Genomic DNA, 16,198 nt, shown 5'->3' on the forward strand with positions numbered 1-16,198 from the left:
GACCTGTACTGCTGGACCTCAAAGGGGATGTAACAGAAAGCATTACCTGTTTCATTACTTGTGCAAGAAATCCCCATTTTCAGATGTGTGTTGCTTTTTCTGGCAGCAGAAAATGCTTGGTTCTATTTATGCATTTTAAAAGCTCTCTGCTTATTTGCTAATACAAGTGATGTGCTGATTCCCTGGTAGAATCAGCAGCTTGTGGTAACAGTATGTTTCAGAGAACAGTGCTGTACGTTAGCTCCGGAAGAACTGAATTCTAGATTTGATTCCTCTGTGTAGTGGGTATATTGTTCTAGGAAAATCATGTTCTCCACATCATACTACAGCTGAATATGGAAGACAAGTTAAATAGTCTTTTGGCATAAAATTTAAAAGTCTCAAAGCAGTTTCTTTCTTTGTCAGGTTAACATTTTAAGTTTCATGTCTTGATTCAAGATGCTGAGGTTTGGTTTCCTTATAATTTGTGAGTTTCTACAAGGGCAAGAAAATTTCTTTCTCACAAACGTGACACTTTTCCTTCTGTGAGCCTCTAAGCTTAAGTCTATATCCCAGTATTTTCTTGTATGTAGAGAACACTCAGTGATTTCAGCAGCCACTGGGAGACATCTCTGATCCCTGTGATGCTCACTGTCCACTTGGCTATGAGGTTTGGAGGGGTGCCTGATATCCTTTGGGTAGAGTGCAGGATGTGCTGGGGAGCTGAAGGAGTTCAGGTATCCCTTGGCCCCATTTTATAGCCTTACCACATTTCCCCCCCCCACCTCCCACCCAAAGATATCTGGCCTTTCAGGAGACCTGATTGTTTCACACATTACACGTTACACACTGGGCACATCACCAGGCACACAAGTCAGAGATACTTATCAGGTGCACCAAAAAGTCCAAAGGAAAAGGTCTGGGAAGCCTGAAATCAGAGGGTAACAATGATTTCCCCCTTTTCACACTTTCCCTGGGGATTTATGACTATACAGGAAAAATAATTTTGCTGTCTTCAGATACAAAAAGACAGAGTATCCAGACTCTCATGTGTCCACCATAAAACCCTTAAGTACCTGCACTATTAGACAAGTCCTGGCACTAAACTTCTCACCGCTTAGTAAAGAGAATTACTTCCCACAGCCACCAACAGCAGAAGCCAGGCTTGACACTGGCCAGATCCACTCCTGAAACAGCTCCAACATGAGAACATACAAGGACCTTCCTCTGGCATCCCCCAGCCCTGGGGTCATGATGCTTCCCTGAGACCAAGTTCAAAACTGTGTCCCATGTCAGAGAGAAGAGGGCAGTGAACCAGGTACCATTTCTTGTGAGGCACTGTACCACCAAGGTGCACTGTGTGAAAAGAACAGACTTAGAAATCTGACAAAAGGAAATTTACCCAGCTACAGGCCTGGCTGCAAGAGACGCCTCCTAGCTCAACAAGAAGGATGGAGCTGAGTCTCTTCCTTCCACATATTTCTTTCTGGTTAACTTGCACCAAAACATAGCCAGTTTTTGTTTGTTTGTTTGTTTTTGTGAAAGTGTATCTTTTTATTTGCCTTGTGGGAATGAAAAGAGTGTTTTGTTTTATACTGAGGATTTCTAGAAGGAGCAAGATGTTCTTTTGTGACTTTCATCCTAAATTGCCACCATCATATGCAATGTCAGTGGAGCAGGAGAAAGTGATTTCAGATCACCTAAATTGTAGGCACAATTCTTTCAAGTTGCTTAAGAAAATACTTATGGCATAGTGTCACCCATGGGTACATTTCTTTTTGAAAAAAAATATGCCTTGATTTTCCTGAATTTGCCTGAATTTTCTTAACAAAACTATGTATCTGGATGAGGTTTCTAGAGAGAGTTTTCTTTGACAATATCCCCTCTTATCTGCAGGTCTTAAGCTGATGATAGGTAATAGTATCCAGCAGAAGAAGGCAGGACACTTAAAGGGAGGTTTCTAATTAGGAGATTAATGCATGGAATGCATTAATCATCCCAAGCTAGGAACCATGACTATAGACAAGGACTAAATGGAAGAATATGACCGGTTCAATATTCACTTAATCTGTGTGTTCATAGACAATACCTATGCTCCCCCTAATGTTGATTCACAGGTGTACTTTCTTTTTTTGTGTCGAGGACTCAGACTTTCTCCTTTAGTAGTCTAGACTGTTACAAACCCCCCTTTTTAGCCACCCCAATTTAATGAAAGTCCACAAGCAAGGAATTGATGTTGGTGTCTTTTCAGAAAAACAAAACAAAACAAAACAACAACAAAAAAACCCACTAAGATTATGATTAAAAAATTTACATACTGAGCAAACTCCAGAGATGACACCCTTTAGGAAACCAACTGATTGATGTCTGTATTAGCCCAGATCTGGCATCTATATGCAAAGCTACACTTGTGTTGCCATATTCCCAATGTCTCTGGACTTAGTCAGATGTACATGGGGACATTTCCTTTGTGCTGGGAATGTGTTGTGTTGTAGCGTCCTCTATGGAAAACCGTGAGGCAGAATAATAAATTTGTGTATGATTTCTGTCTGCATCCTCACTGGAATGCATGTGGTAGTTACTATATTATGCCCTGAATCAGGCATCACACATACTTGTCCTTTGCAGAGCTGGGAGAGAGCCAACTGACTAACTAACTGTGGATAGGAACCAAGATCTCTTTTCCTTCTTCATCATGCAATCAAGATTCCAACCTGAATTTGAGGATACAGGGAAATCCAGGAAAACATCAGGAAATTTTCTTTGAGCTGGTGCAAATATCTGAAACATCTAGGGAGCTGCAACAACAGGGAAAAAAAATGAACAGAAAAGGGGTGGGAACGTGGGTATCATAACTAAAAGTATGTCCCAAGACAACCTCTTGTCCAGTTGTGACTGTGGAGTCCCATAAATTCAGTCTGCAGGTGCTTAAACCTTCACCTTAGACTTTCACTGTCTGCATTCTTACTGCTTACACAAAGCAGAGTTTATGTTAATGCCCAAATACCTAAAAAAAAAAAAAAAAAAAAAAAAAAAAAAGGAAAAGGAAAGAAAAAAAAAAGAAAAAGAAAAAAAGAAAAGAAAAGTGTAGTGATCAGTATCCATCATCTTTCCAACTGCCTTGTCACTACATCAATTAATACAATTGAGCAAAAAATGTCACAAGCCCGGTGGAAAAACCTTTACACAGCCTTTCAGGGGGAAGTTTACTTCCAGCTTTTTTCCCTTGCATTAGCTCCTGTCATCCACAAAACAACAGAACCCAGTGGTGTCAATTATATTTGATTGACTGAGTAAAGCACACACACAAATAAGCGAAAACAATGGACACAAAAATCTATATATGACTCCCCTTGTCAGTGAGAATGCCTGTCTTCTCCATTTTCATGCTGCACGGTGTCCTGCTGCTACAGGCTTAAATGTTTCCTTCAGCCCCCAAACTATCACCAATTAAGTTAGCAGGGTCTTCAAAGGTGTCAAATGACTCCCTGGGCAATTGGCTGTAACTGCTGTTCAATAAATGAGGTCTAATTTATCAGTTTAACTTCACTTTTAAAAACCTAATGTCTCCTGGTACCGTGTGCCATTTGCCCAGTGTGTGAAGAGATGCCTGCCACATCGCATTTTGAAAGTTGTGTGAGCTCTTGTTAGCAATCATACATTTCGTCCATCACACCTTTTCTCTCCTTTTGAAAGATGCATTTGAATAAAATATACTTGAGTGTTATGGACTTGTGTACACAATACCTCAGTAAGATATCCCTATAAAAACAAATACAATGAATTACACACAGCTTGGAGCTGGCTTTGGTTTGAGAAGGTTTGAACACCTCAGAACAGAGCCCCTTATTACTTTTTGCAATCCTTTTACTTTGACCCTTTGTGGAAACACAGTAGAAATGAACTTACCGGGGCTTTTTTAAGTGTCGGAGATCCAGCAAATCTGTGGCCAGATTGGATACAGGACATGCTCTCTCAGTGGATGCATCCACTCTTCACAAAACTAGGTGTAGGGTAGCATTGCAGCCTGCTGTCAGCACTCTAAGAGCATCAGGCAGACACAGACACAAAAGGTCAGAAAGGCTGGATACAAATTTAGGAGGTCGTGATTTAAATATACAGGGAATAAAACTATGCTTCAAGAAAAAAACAGCATGCAATATATTTATAACTAAAACTTAATTGTTTCATCCCATAATGTACTTAATCTAGTTAGTGTGTGTCCTGGAAAGCAAGTACATGAAATGGAGAGAAGTGGAAAGGTGAGGGTGGAAAAAAAAACCACAGAATTAGTGTATATAAACTCATGTTACAGTGTTACAGCACTTTTTTGTCACTGTAAGGTACAATATGCTTTTAATACAGATGAAGTTTATGCTAGGAATGAAGCTATTGTTTTCACATAAATTAAGATTAATATACAACAGTAGTAATGGAAATTCTTGGTATAACATTCACACATGGCAGCCTTAGCTGCATATTTGAGTAATGTTGAAGAGCTATTTCAATGTTTTGAATTTTTTTAATGTTAATAGTGAGATGCTCTGTGAGGCAAAGACTTCCCCATGTAAGCTTCTCTTTCAATGCAATTTTTTTCCTTTCCTACCCAATACAGGATTTGAAATCTAATGAATGTCTTTTTCTTGCACTGCAAATACACACACGCACACACACACACACACACACACACACACACCCCCCACACCACTGGTCATACTATAGGTAGTGGATTAATGTATTTTTCATGTAACTTTCTTAATTGGCCTGTCTTTGTTTTGATCCAAAGATTTCAGCATCACACCTAGTCTTAACCTGAAATCTTCTTCTTAAATAAGTGCAGAACCTTAATTTAAATTTGAGGTTGTTGATATCACTCATATTTACCTGATACACAGGAAATATTTTAGACTCCAAAGTTAGAAACAGCACAAGAAACATTCTGGCAGATGCCAAGGACACTGAATTTCCACTTTCAGAAAGAAGACACCATTGGAAAAGAGCTCTGAAAGACCTCTCCAAACAAGATCATTGAGGGTCAGGGTGACAGTGAAAGAACAGGAAGCGAGTTACAAGATTTACAACAATTACAAATCCACATATAAGGAACTGTCCTCTTAGAGAACAAGAACACTCTTTACCTTGAGTACACATAGAAGTAACACAGGTAGAGGGAAATGACCTTGTAATATATTTGTTGTCCCTGAACATCTTTCTCAACACCTGCAGACTTTTTTTATGTTTAACAGGCACTAAAATGTTATGTTCCATACATCCCCATGCAGTCTCAGCAAGTCTTTGTCAGTGTTTTACAGTATTTCTGGTTTATTATATCATCATTTGTTTGCCTTCTCATACATGATTGAGGACTATATTGTGATCAATGATTGCTGCTCTTCCCCTCCCTCTCTCATTTTCAAGTACAAAGCTGGTCACTCAAAGCGGAGATTTTTACCAGTGCCTATGCTATTAATCTAGCACTTTTTATGATTAAGTCCGTTTTGGTTCTGATACTGTAACATCATGCTTGTTTGGCTACTCCTTTAGGACACTTGGAACCCCTTCTATTGACAGCTTTTCTTCACTCTGCACCTGAGACAATTGTCATAAATGCACTTCTGCACTTTTTGTGCAAAGATTGCTGAGTACATAACTGCCCACTCAAACACTTTGTAACATCGTAACAGGTATTTAACCTCATATTCAAAAGAACCTCATTTTTATCCTGTTACCTACAAGCTTCACAATTCTTATATTAATCTCTACCTTAAATGATAATTTTCCATGTTAGAGTGTATCATTTTTTTTTTAATTGGACTCCAGGAAGCTCTGTTTTATCTTTTCCACAAGCTCAGTTACTGAGGAAATGTACTGAACCTTGTAAGATTAAGTTGCTTTGATCACTTGTTTTCTGTTAGCTATGAGCTGTTTACCAACCTGTAAAGTTGAGTACAGTATCACAGTTTTCTTATGAGCCTTTCTGCCTGACTCGTGACCTCATGTACTGGAGCTTTCACAATTGCCACTCCTATTTTAAACTCACATTGAACTCAAAGAGTTAAATGCAGATTTGGGTTTTACTTCTATACTGGATAGGATCACCTCACTCAGTGTCACGTTGTATTGTGTGCATACTTCCATTCTAAACTTTGTTCTCAGTCAGAAGGAATAAGAAGGAAACAAAATCCTCCTTAGCTTCACTGCATGGTAACTTCCTGGGTAGAGTGGAATGCAGCTGCCCCAAGAGGTTATCTCTGCAGAAGGAAATGTGACCCTCAGGTATCTAAAACAGGCAAATGTAGTGCTTTCAGTACGAAGGCAGTGATAGAACAGATTCTGGATTTAGTTACAGGCAAGCATGGCAGTTTTAAGCCCTGTGCTATATGAATTTACCGTTAACAATGTGAAAAATGTGACTTTATATGTATAATCAGAATAAATAATCATACTTTTTTATACATTGTATTGTTTGGATTAAAGCTGTTAATAAGCACACACAAGGACTTATCCTAATTACATGACCTTTCTGACAAGCTCCTACAACTTGTCTTCCACCCCCCTATGTAATAAAGCCCTGCTTTTCCTGCAGTGTGCTACTGAACTTCTCTTTGATAGTTTTAAGAGCCAAGTGAACTCTCTTTTCCTATTAGTCCCACATTCTGTTACCAGTTGTGGTTCTGGCAATCCTTATCATGTGAGTGTTGGTATGACCCCAATTCTGCTGGTAGTATCGTGAAAGATGCTTTTTTTTTTTTTTTTTTACTTTTTCCAGTAGACACTTGCATACCGGTCGTGCTGTGGACTATTGCCCTCTGGAGTTCAAAGCTGGGATGAGCGTTTTCTCAACATGCAATGTCTTTCCCAAGCAGGCAGAAGACTTGTCACTTTTAGTCTCTTTCTTTCCTTCCAGAGTTTTCAACAGAGCAGGAATTTTTCTGGCTTTCATTCAGCCTGCCTTCTTTGGCCTGCTGGTATAGAGAGCACTGAAATATTTTTTCCTTGAAAATGCACTTTTTGCTTTAGGGCCAAGCCAGCAGTGCTGCTAATCTTGGTTCATTACATTACTAATGCTTATCTTGACTTTAGAACAAAGTTTCAAAGAAGCTTAGAAGTCTTTAGCGTTTCTGGGCATCAGCATTTTCTTGTTCCCACACATTACCATTAATTATGGAAATTAATGTTCCAGATCTAACAGCCATCACAGAAGAGAAAAAAAAAATACAGATGAAAAGCTCAGCTAACATATTTTGCAGCAAGTTTTTTAAAAAGTACCACAGGAAATCAAGTTGAAAATAAGCAATGGTCCCTGTGGTTCTATTGTCTTCTGTGGGAATTTGGCTGTTGAGAGCCACTTTAAAAAGAAAGAAAGAAAGAAAGAAAGAAAGAAAGAAAGAAAGAAAGAAAGAAAGAAAGAAAGAAAGAAAGAAAGAAAGAAAGAAAGAAAGAAAGAAAGAAAGAAAGAAAGAAAGAAAGAAAGAAAGAAAGAAAGAAAGAAAGAAAGAAAGAAAGAAAGAAAGAAAGAAAGAAAGAAAGAAAGAAAGAAAGAAAGAAAGAAAGAAAGAAAGAAGGAAAGAAAGACAAAACTTAATTGGTAAAAGCTCTGTTCTAGATATAAAATCAAAAAAGAGTGGGATTTCAGTAACATATACATTCCAGTGAAAAAGGGAAGAAACTCATGAAATGGAAGGAAAGGAAAATAAAGATAGCAGAGTTTATCCCACTGCTTACACCCTACCCCTTTGGCTGCTTCAGGGTTTTGCAGGGACTACGGAGGATCAATTTGCCTCATAGGAAAGTTCCCTTTCTGAACTGCCACCTGCAATGGATGTGCCTCTGAAACCAATGGAATATTAAATCCTATACACATTTCTCAATGAAATGTGCATATCTGTGGTGTGTGCATTAGGTTAAGCAGCAGTATAGTAAAGATATACTCTTTTGCCATATTTTTGTTGTGCTGAATTTAGTGTAAATTAAACTGAGTACAGACACAGACTGATAACTGAAACTTTTATCAAGGCAAGCTAAACTGAAAACCCTGAAACTTTCTGCTTGAAAATACTGATGGATCCTGGTTTAGTAAAATTGCCTATGGCTTGTGCAATCATGCCCTCTAGGTATGTGTAATATTTGTCTGTATATAACCCCATTTGTTTGTCTGTCATAATATCATTTGAACTCTTGATTACATGGAGCTGTAGGAGGTGAAATGGTCCAAGAGAGAGTGAAACTCCATAAGGTTTCATGAAAATAATTGCCAAGGATGAGCACAGGATCTATAGATAATCTGACAGAAGACATGGCTGTGCCAGACATTCTTGGCTATGAAGCAAGTTAGCCAGGAAGCACAAATCCACAGGAAACCAGCCTCTTCCAGCTCCAGTGATTACTGAACTACCTATTGTTAAGTAAGGTTTCTGTAGGAAACATCACCCCTGGCCCATGTTTAGAAACATACTCTGAATATTTGCAACTTAGTTAACCTGATTTAACTGCCCTCCCAGACCATGAGGTAGCCTCTACCTCCTTCCTTTATTGGATCTAGGTACCAGAACTGATCTTGATTTGTTTTGGTTTTGTATGGTTGGTGGGCAGTGAAATTAGGCGATGCTCTCAGAGGTCTGAAGGAGTGCAGGCATGGGGGAAGCTAAATCTCTCGACATCTTCTTTTGGGGGAACAATGCAGGTGGCAGTCCTACTGCCATGGGCATCTGCAAGGAGCTCCAAAGAGTCAAATGGACCATTCTCAACCAGAGAGGTCAGCGCTTAGATGTGTCAATGGCATTGGAAGATCATCCCCTTAAATCCCTGATAAGGAATATTTCACTTGACGAGAACAACATAATATAATCCTTGCTCTGCTGTAGCTTCTGAATAAAATGCAGGCAGGCAGTGTTGTTAGTACAGTTCCTAATGAAGATATACAGAGCTCTATTTTTGGAGAGTCTATAACAGGCCTAGTGACAGCCAATGGAGATTTATACTGCAGGATGTCCTCAGATATCTACTGGTTTCTCTCCCACAAAGGTATCCCACCAACCCACAGACTTTGTTCTGATGCATCTCAGGAGAGAAGGTTGCTTATTAACTGGTCTAGTGTGAAGTATTAACTGATGGCCTTGCATTACATTTTGTCATGCATTAAGCTTTATATAGTCACTTAAAAAATCAAACCCATGCCCATTTATTCTGAATTCTTAATAGCTATTTTAGCAACAGTAATAGGGCATTTCTTGGCTTACCACCAAAAAAATTAGATTTTAAAGAAGCTGAAATACTAATCAATGATTCTTTAGGCTATTTTTTTTTTTTTACTATATTAAAAAAAAAGTTCTGCAAATGCTTGAATCCCCCAAAGTCTGTGAAAAAAAATGAAATCTTCTTCTCCCAGACCACAGTGTGTTGAAATAAATTAGTATAATGATTTATGTTTACGGTTTTAGTCAATTCTGATAGAGATTATAGAGACAAAATGACAAACTGCCTTAGCGGTAAACTTAAATCATGTCAGCCAATCTTTAGTTTTTCCTTACTCTAATTGCTCCTCTTGTTCATTTATCTTCCTAGGCAATCTTTAGAAGAAATACTAGTTCAATCAGTGCATGTGCAAACCACCAGAGATAAAAAGTTTAGCCTAATTTGTCTCACTAAATTGTAATGCCTCTAGTAAACAAATCTTAGCTTGAAAGGAAACCAAGAAAATCTAAATAAACATCCTCCACAAAATGTTTCTCTCTTGCTTGCTACACATTGTATTGGCAATGTTTATAAACTTTGCATTTTTATGCAAACAAACAAAAAAGTAATGCACAACATACTATTAGAGCCACCTGGGATAGTTGCTTTTACCAGTTCATGATAGCTTTTAAGCACAAGTAATCTGGTGTTATTACAGTAAAGTGATGCAAATAATTAAATGTCAGAATAAAATACCGTATTACAGAAATTGTGCAGTAGTTAATCAAAAGAGATGACTGAGTTTCTCTTTCTGTGCCTTTGAAGCCAATACAGTTTTGCAGCTTTCAGCATGCAGAATTTCTTAACTTAGTATAGCTTTATTGCGGTTAATCTTATCTTCCTCTCACTCAAGTGAACAGTTTTGCCACTCACTAGGAGAGAAGTAGGTTCAATCCATTAAGCCATGCTTCCACAAATGTATTTTTTTTTTTCCAGCTGAAATACATGTCACAAAAAAAGCATGCAAGTGTGTCAATCTTTGCAGAGCAGAGACATAAGTCTATGAACTATCACTGGATTAAAAGCATCCCTGCTATAAATTAATTCAGACCATTCATTTTATTTCTGGGAAACTAAGGTTCCTGGATACAGACTCTGCTAAAAGAATCCACAGCTCTAATTCTCCAGCAACATGCAGTGGCTCATTTAAGAAAAATATTTTAATGGCTCTGATTTTGTTGCCTCTCTAAAGCCAGAGTGTTATCAATGGGAGAAATCTCATTAAAGGGAATTTTGACCATATAAGGCTTTCAGGATCCAGACTTTCTGGGCATCTGAGATTAAAATCTGATCTGCATAGCTAGGTTTTCTAAATACATGTGTGTGTCATTAGTCATATAACTAATCCCAGCAACTTGAATCAGACCATATATGTGAGTAAATGAGCATGTATTTTCAAAAGCTTTTGGGATTGGGCCCTAACACTCCCCCCCCCCCCCCCTTTTTTTTTATTATTTTTATTTTCTTTCTTTCGTTTTTTTTTTTTTAATTTCTTTCTTTTTTTTCTTTTTCTTCAAATCATCAGGATCCCATCAGATTTTATGTCTAGCAATTTTTGTTATGTATCACTGCATAAAGCTTTGTCCTGTGGCTCATTCTCTACAGGGAGGAGAGACATTTTTAAACATAAAATTACAGCAGTATCTATAATAAGGTCATTGGCTGAGATGTCTTGTTATTAGACAACATGCTTGCCAAATACATATGCACTGGGTGGAAAATATGCTTTCTTTCTAATTAAGAAATTAGAAAGTAAAGATAAAAGTAGAGCATCTCTATTTCTGGACAAGAGAGACATAACTCATGTCAGATGCTGGAATTCTTATCACTTTCTCATTATGCACATTTATCATGGTCATTCATCTACTTATCAGGTCTGGATGATGGTACAAACATCAAAAAAAAGCACAAATAGTCATAAGGCCTCTAAAGGAGCATGGCTTTGGGCCTGACCTTTGAAAATATATCAAAAATTCATCATGTTCTGACTCAGACAGCAAAAATTAAAACTTTAAAGATTAAAGACAAACTTAATGTGTGTGCATATATGTGTGTGTGTGTGTGTGTGTGTGTATAAAGCCTGTACTATCATTATATGCTTTTAATGGTCTGTGTCTCTTTTTAGCTGTCCTACATTTCTCATTGCTCTGCTTAGGGAACCAGACTCTCAATTGTTTTAAATCGTTTCAGTTCCTTACTAGAGCTAGTCACAGCTGTGCCAATTCACACAAATTAAGGATCCAGCACATGCTCATTTCTGAAAAAGTGCTGGCCAGGTCTGCATTCTCTTGTTCTAGGGCTTTAAACGGACCACACAACGCTCTTATGTACTGTTTCTGTACCTCTGGGGGCATCATAATTACACAGTGAGAAATCAGAAGGTCCTCTTCATATCTCTTCTTCATTACTAGAAGCACAGTAGGTTTTTGTTTGTTTGTTTTGGTTTGTTTGTTTGTTTGTTTTTTTCCTGTATGTTATAGGATCTTCACAAAGAGGCTTGTAGCCTGACTACATGGATGACCAGAAAAAATAGTTTCTCTCTAGTTACTTTGTCAACAGATTGGGTTCCATAAACCAGAATTATATCCTCCAAGAGAACTTAACTCCATTCCCAAAGCACTTTGGCAGTCTGACAGCTCTTCTTTGTAAGGATGGTGGTGGTCAGAAAAGCAATATAGAGAGCATAATTAGCCTGTGCTACACTGCCCAGATTGAAAATACCACTCTGAGACCTGTTGGTTGCTGCTACTGCAAACTTGTGCAAAGCAGAGCAAGGGGTTGAAATCTGGCAAGCTGATGTCCTTGCATCTGTCTGGTATCATTTGACCAGCCCTTGGTGGAAATCAGATGTGGGTGAGAGCAGCCTGTTCCATTAGCCTGTGAAGTGCAGGGAGGATAATGTGTGGAAGAAATGACTGCCCACCCTCCTTGGTGGTGCCCCTCACATCAGCTCAAGGTCTTAATATGGGAGCTGGCAGCCAAGGGAGGGTGCCAGATATAGGTGGTTAGCATGGGCACCCAGGACCTTTCTAATGTCTTGCTTCTAAGTGCATATGTATAAGTGTATCTAAGTGAGATAATAAAAATAGAACACTGTCCAAGGGTCTCTCTTCCTATGAATTTAAACAAATACAAGCAAGGGACTTGACTTACATCCCAGTCTCTCTTTTCAGTACAAACAAGGACACACAGTGGTTATGAGACCTCAGACATGTCATTTTAGCTTTCTAGGCGTGAATTACAGGGAGTTGAATAGGGTGTTGAAAACAGTCTGGCAAACATAGCTTTTTCGTGATCTGCTTGGTAAGAGACTTCAACTTTGTAAAATAATGGGTAATCTAAATCATATGATGAACAGTTGGCTTTAAAAATGTGCCTGCCTATGAGCACTTCCAGCTTTTCCTGCAAGTGCCAAATATATGCCATATCACCCGACGTCTATGTCACACCTTCACAGAATGGCATCAGCATATTTATAATGAGCACCTGGAAAACTATATGGAGCTCACAGATGCTCAGACAAAGGGAGGCAGGATCTCAGCATGCCTTAAGCACTGGTTTAAGTCCCAGGTGCTGCAGAAATACATGTGTGCTAACTGCTTTAATGGCAAGCAATCTCCAGCAGGTGGATTGTTCCATACTTGCCTGTGTGGAACAGCAAACACAAACACTCATCAAGTTATGTGGTAGCTGAGCCCTGAGAAAGAAACACAGGACTTAAATGACTCAAGCAATGCAGGGACATCTTTTCCTTTTTCCGCCTCACTTCTCAATCAAGAACGTGTTTTGGAAGTACATGACCTGTGACAGGGCAGGACAGGAGTCCTTCTGCCAAGACACCCAAACTGGGTGGGAGCATGGTCTGTCCTGCAGTGCAGATGGCAAAGCAGCCCTGCTCTCTGCAGGGATGTCCTAAAAGCAACATGCATGGCCAGTAGTTCCAACAGGAACAGTGTCACTGGGAGCTCCAGCTTAGATTTGTGCCACTCTGACAGAGTGTCCCTAAGACCCAATGTCACACCAGACATACAGCCGTGGTTCCCTACTAGTCCCAAGAAGGGTCATTAAAGGGTATGGGACATCCAGCCCGTAACAGAGAGCTGGGAATGAAACCATAAACATGAAGAAAGGAAGGTGGCAGAGCAGTAGTCTTGGAAATCACCAGCAAAGGGTAGGGACATTCCTTTCCCACTGATCAGAGAGATCCTCAGGATGGGACTTGTCAGCCTCTCCAGCTCAACAACGCTGCCTGGCAAGGACTACCCTCATGACAGAGGCCACGTTAGGCCTCTTAAACTTTTAAAATGAAGACCACTTTTTTTCCTGAGACTCACAACAAAAGTGTACATGACAATAGCCACATTTTCACGATGGCTATGCCTGACTTTAGAAAAACGATGCAACTGCAATGCTGCATAAAATAAGCATCAAAGGCCTACCTTACGGTAAAGCTATCAGTTATGAGGAAACATGCACCACAAAAAGCTGTGCAGAAGAAAAGCACTTTATTCCTGATCTCTGGAGCCATGCAGCCCATTGTTCCCATTTTCAGTGAACCCTTGCTGAGGCTCTGAAAGGATTTACAACTTTAGCACAGGATAATCAATTCAAATAATGAAACACAGCTCTGAAGCTATCCAAACAAAAACAAACCAACAGTCACAAAGAGAAAATGTGCATTCAAAAGCCATATGCTGAAGTTAGAACTAGATAAAGTAATGTCACTACACCACCAGACGCAAAGTTAAAATAGAAAGGCAGAAGAGAGGCTACTAATGTACACCACAAGAGCAGATTAATACTGGAAGACAACAGGCTAAACATCACTCTTTCAGTGATCAAGGACTGGGCAGATGGTAAGAAACTCTGATCCTTTTATGTTACTTCAAGTACATTTGTGTATGATGAGCCTGAAACCCAGATTAGGGAAACAAACAAACAAACAAACAGAAACAACACTCTTACACAGGTGAAATTAGAATATAGCAGTAGGTATTCCTCTTTCCCTGAATCTGTTGGGTTTTGGTTACATGGTCAGAGCATTTCATACTCAATTTATGTCATTCTTCAGAAAACACTGTGAACAAGTTAACGTAAAGGTCCAATAAATTACACACAGAATATTCTGAGGATGCTTAATGAAGAAAGTATGCTTTAAAGTTTAATTCACATAAGTTTTTATAAAGCAAAACTTATGCTCCCAAATTTAAATGGGTCTTTCAAGCCCCAGAATGAAAAATGCAGTGTTATATAATGGCATGATCCAATTCAGGGGTTGAAGACTTTCTGATACGAAATATGAAACCTTTTGTGAATTTCAAATCAAAAATTCTGGATTCATTTACTGCTATATTTGCACTGCTGCAAGACATAGGCTAAATTTTTACAGTTTTCTGTTCCTAGAAGTTTTACCTTTCTTGAAGATCAGCTCTCAGGATAATCTAACCTGTAGTTAAGATGTTAATCTTATAATTAGTAAATTATAAAATGAAGAGAGTGAAAATAGCCTTGTAACAAACATATTTCATAGATATTCAGAATACATCAACTGAAATAATGTTGCTTTGTACAGCAATTAAACCAACTGTAGAAGATGTACATTGTGAGAAAAGGTTCACAATTGTGCTAGGAAGATTGTTGGCAACATTTAATCAATCAACCAAATAACAAGATCTGTTTGAGTATGAAATTTTAAACATACAGAATTAACACCTAGAGATTGCTACAGGAATATATAAAACATAGAATTTAAAAATAAATGCTCTCTTGGTCAGTGACGGAAGCCCTCAGTTGTTGAGGGCTGCAAAATGGCATAAGCATTACAGACAAAGCATGATGGGGCAATAGATCACAGTAATAACATTTGCAATAAACAATAACAGAACAAAGCAGACATCTATAAAAATCCCATGAGGAATTTGCCTTATCCATAATTTTCTTTACATTTGAGAAACTGTGTCAGGAAAGGCCATTACAGCCAATGGCACCAATTAATTTCTGCAACTTTTAATGACATCTTTCTGGGTAAAAACCTCAGATAATACTCCAAGCACATGATTGATAGAGGCCTGTGTTTGATTTGTACCAGACTGTTGATTTTTTTAGTATTTTTAAAGAGTCCCAGTGCAGCCAATCAAGCTATCAACATGAAATACTCAGATCTTCTCTTGTAAAGTACAAGAAAACAGAAAGACAATGGGACTTTCTTAGTAGGGTTGACAGACTATTGGTGATTTTATTTCAGTAGTTCTCTGGATGATGGATTACATGAATTTTTATTCCAAAGGAAAATGATAGCTGAAAAGAAATCTTTGATTTCATTCCATTCTGGATGTTATTTTACCCTTAAAAAGACTGTTGAAATGCAGAAGAAATAAAAATAATTGATTCTGAAGGGTGAAACATAACAATATACTGACTTATATTTGATTTTCTGGTCTTCAGCTAACCAACAGGTTTCAAGGATATTATAAAATTCTGTCTGGGATTTCCTCATACATAAGCCTTTGGAGGATACAGAAGATAGAAGCGTGATTTTTTGTTTGTTTTGTTTTTGTTTTTGTTTTGTTTTGTTTTGTTTTCCAAAATACTTTAGTAACATCATTCTCTCATACTTTGAGATAATTGGTAAAATTAAACAGAGCCTGAAAATAGATGTAGGTAGCTCTTCTTTGCTGATCTAGTGAGCCTAGGAGAACACATTCTGTAATCCCTACCTCTGTAGCAGTAAAATAAATAAATAGATAAATAAATAAATATATGTATATCCCTTAGTGAAACCAGGCAAAATCTTGTATTTGTGGATGCATCCCACAGTGCAGCTGACCACATGGGCATGCAAGTTTCTGCTTCTGTGTTTGTGGGGCTTTAGGGGGGGTGCCTGTATGTCACAGCTTCTGGTACAACCAATACTACATTGGGGTCTGGTTTCTGTAGCTACCTGCTTAGCATGGCACCACTGCAATTGCCTCGCACCTTTTTCAGG

General features: G+C 38.5%; 1 long non-coding RNA gene across 1 annotated transcript in view; it reads right to left on the bottom strand.

Annotated features, from left to right (window-relative positions):
* Window positions 1-837: 837 nt before the first annotated feature.
* Window positions 838-16,198, bottom strand: part of LOC110351584 (uncharacterized) — a 31,746-nt gene continuing 16,385 nt past the window's right edge. The window contains exons 4-5 of the long non-coding RNA XR_005261659.2: window positions 3,889-4,020; window positions 838-2,986 (exon numbers count right to left, since the gene is read on the bottom strand). This is a non-coding gene — a long non-coding RNA (uncharacterized lncRNA). The remainder of the gene's footprint in view (window positions 2,987-3,888; window positions 4,021-16,198) is intronic.

Source organism: Anas platyrhynchos, chromosome Z (assembly GCF_047663525.1).
Source record: "Anas platyrhynchos isolate ZD024472 breed Pekin duck chromosome Z, IASCAAS_PekinDuck_T2T, whole genome shotgun sequence".
Lineage (NCBI taxonomy): Eukaryota > Metazoa > Chordata > Aves > Anseriformes > Anatidae > Anas > Anas platyrhynchos.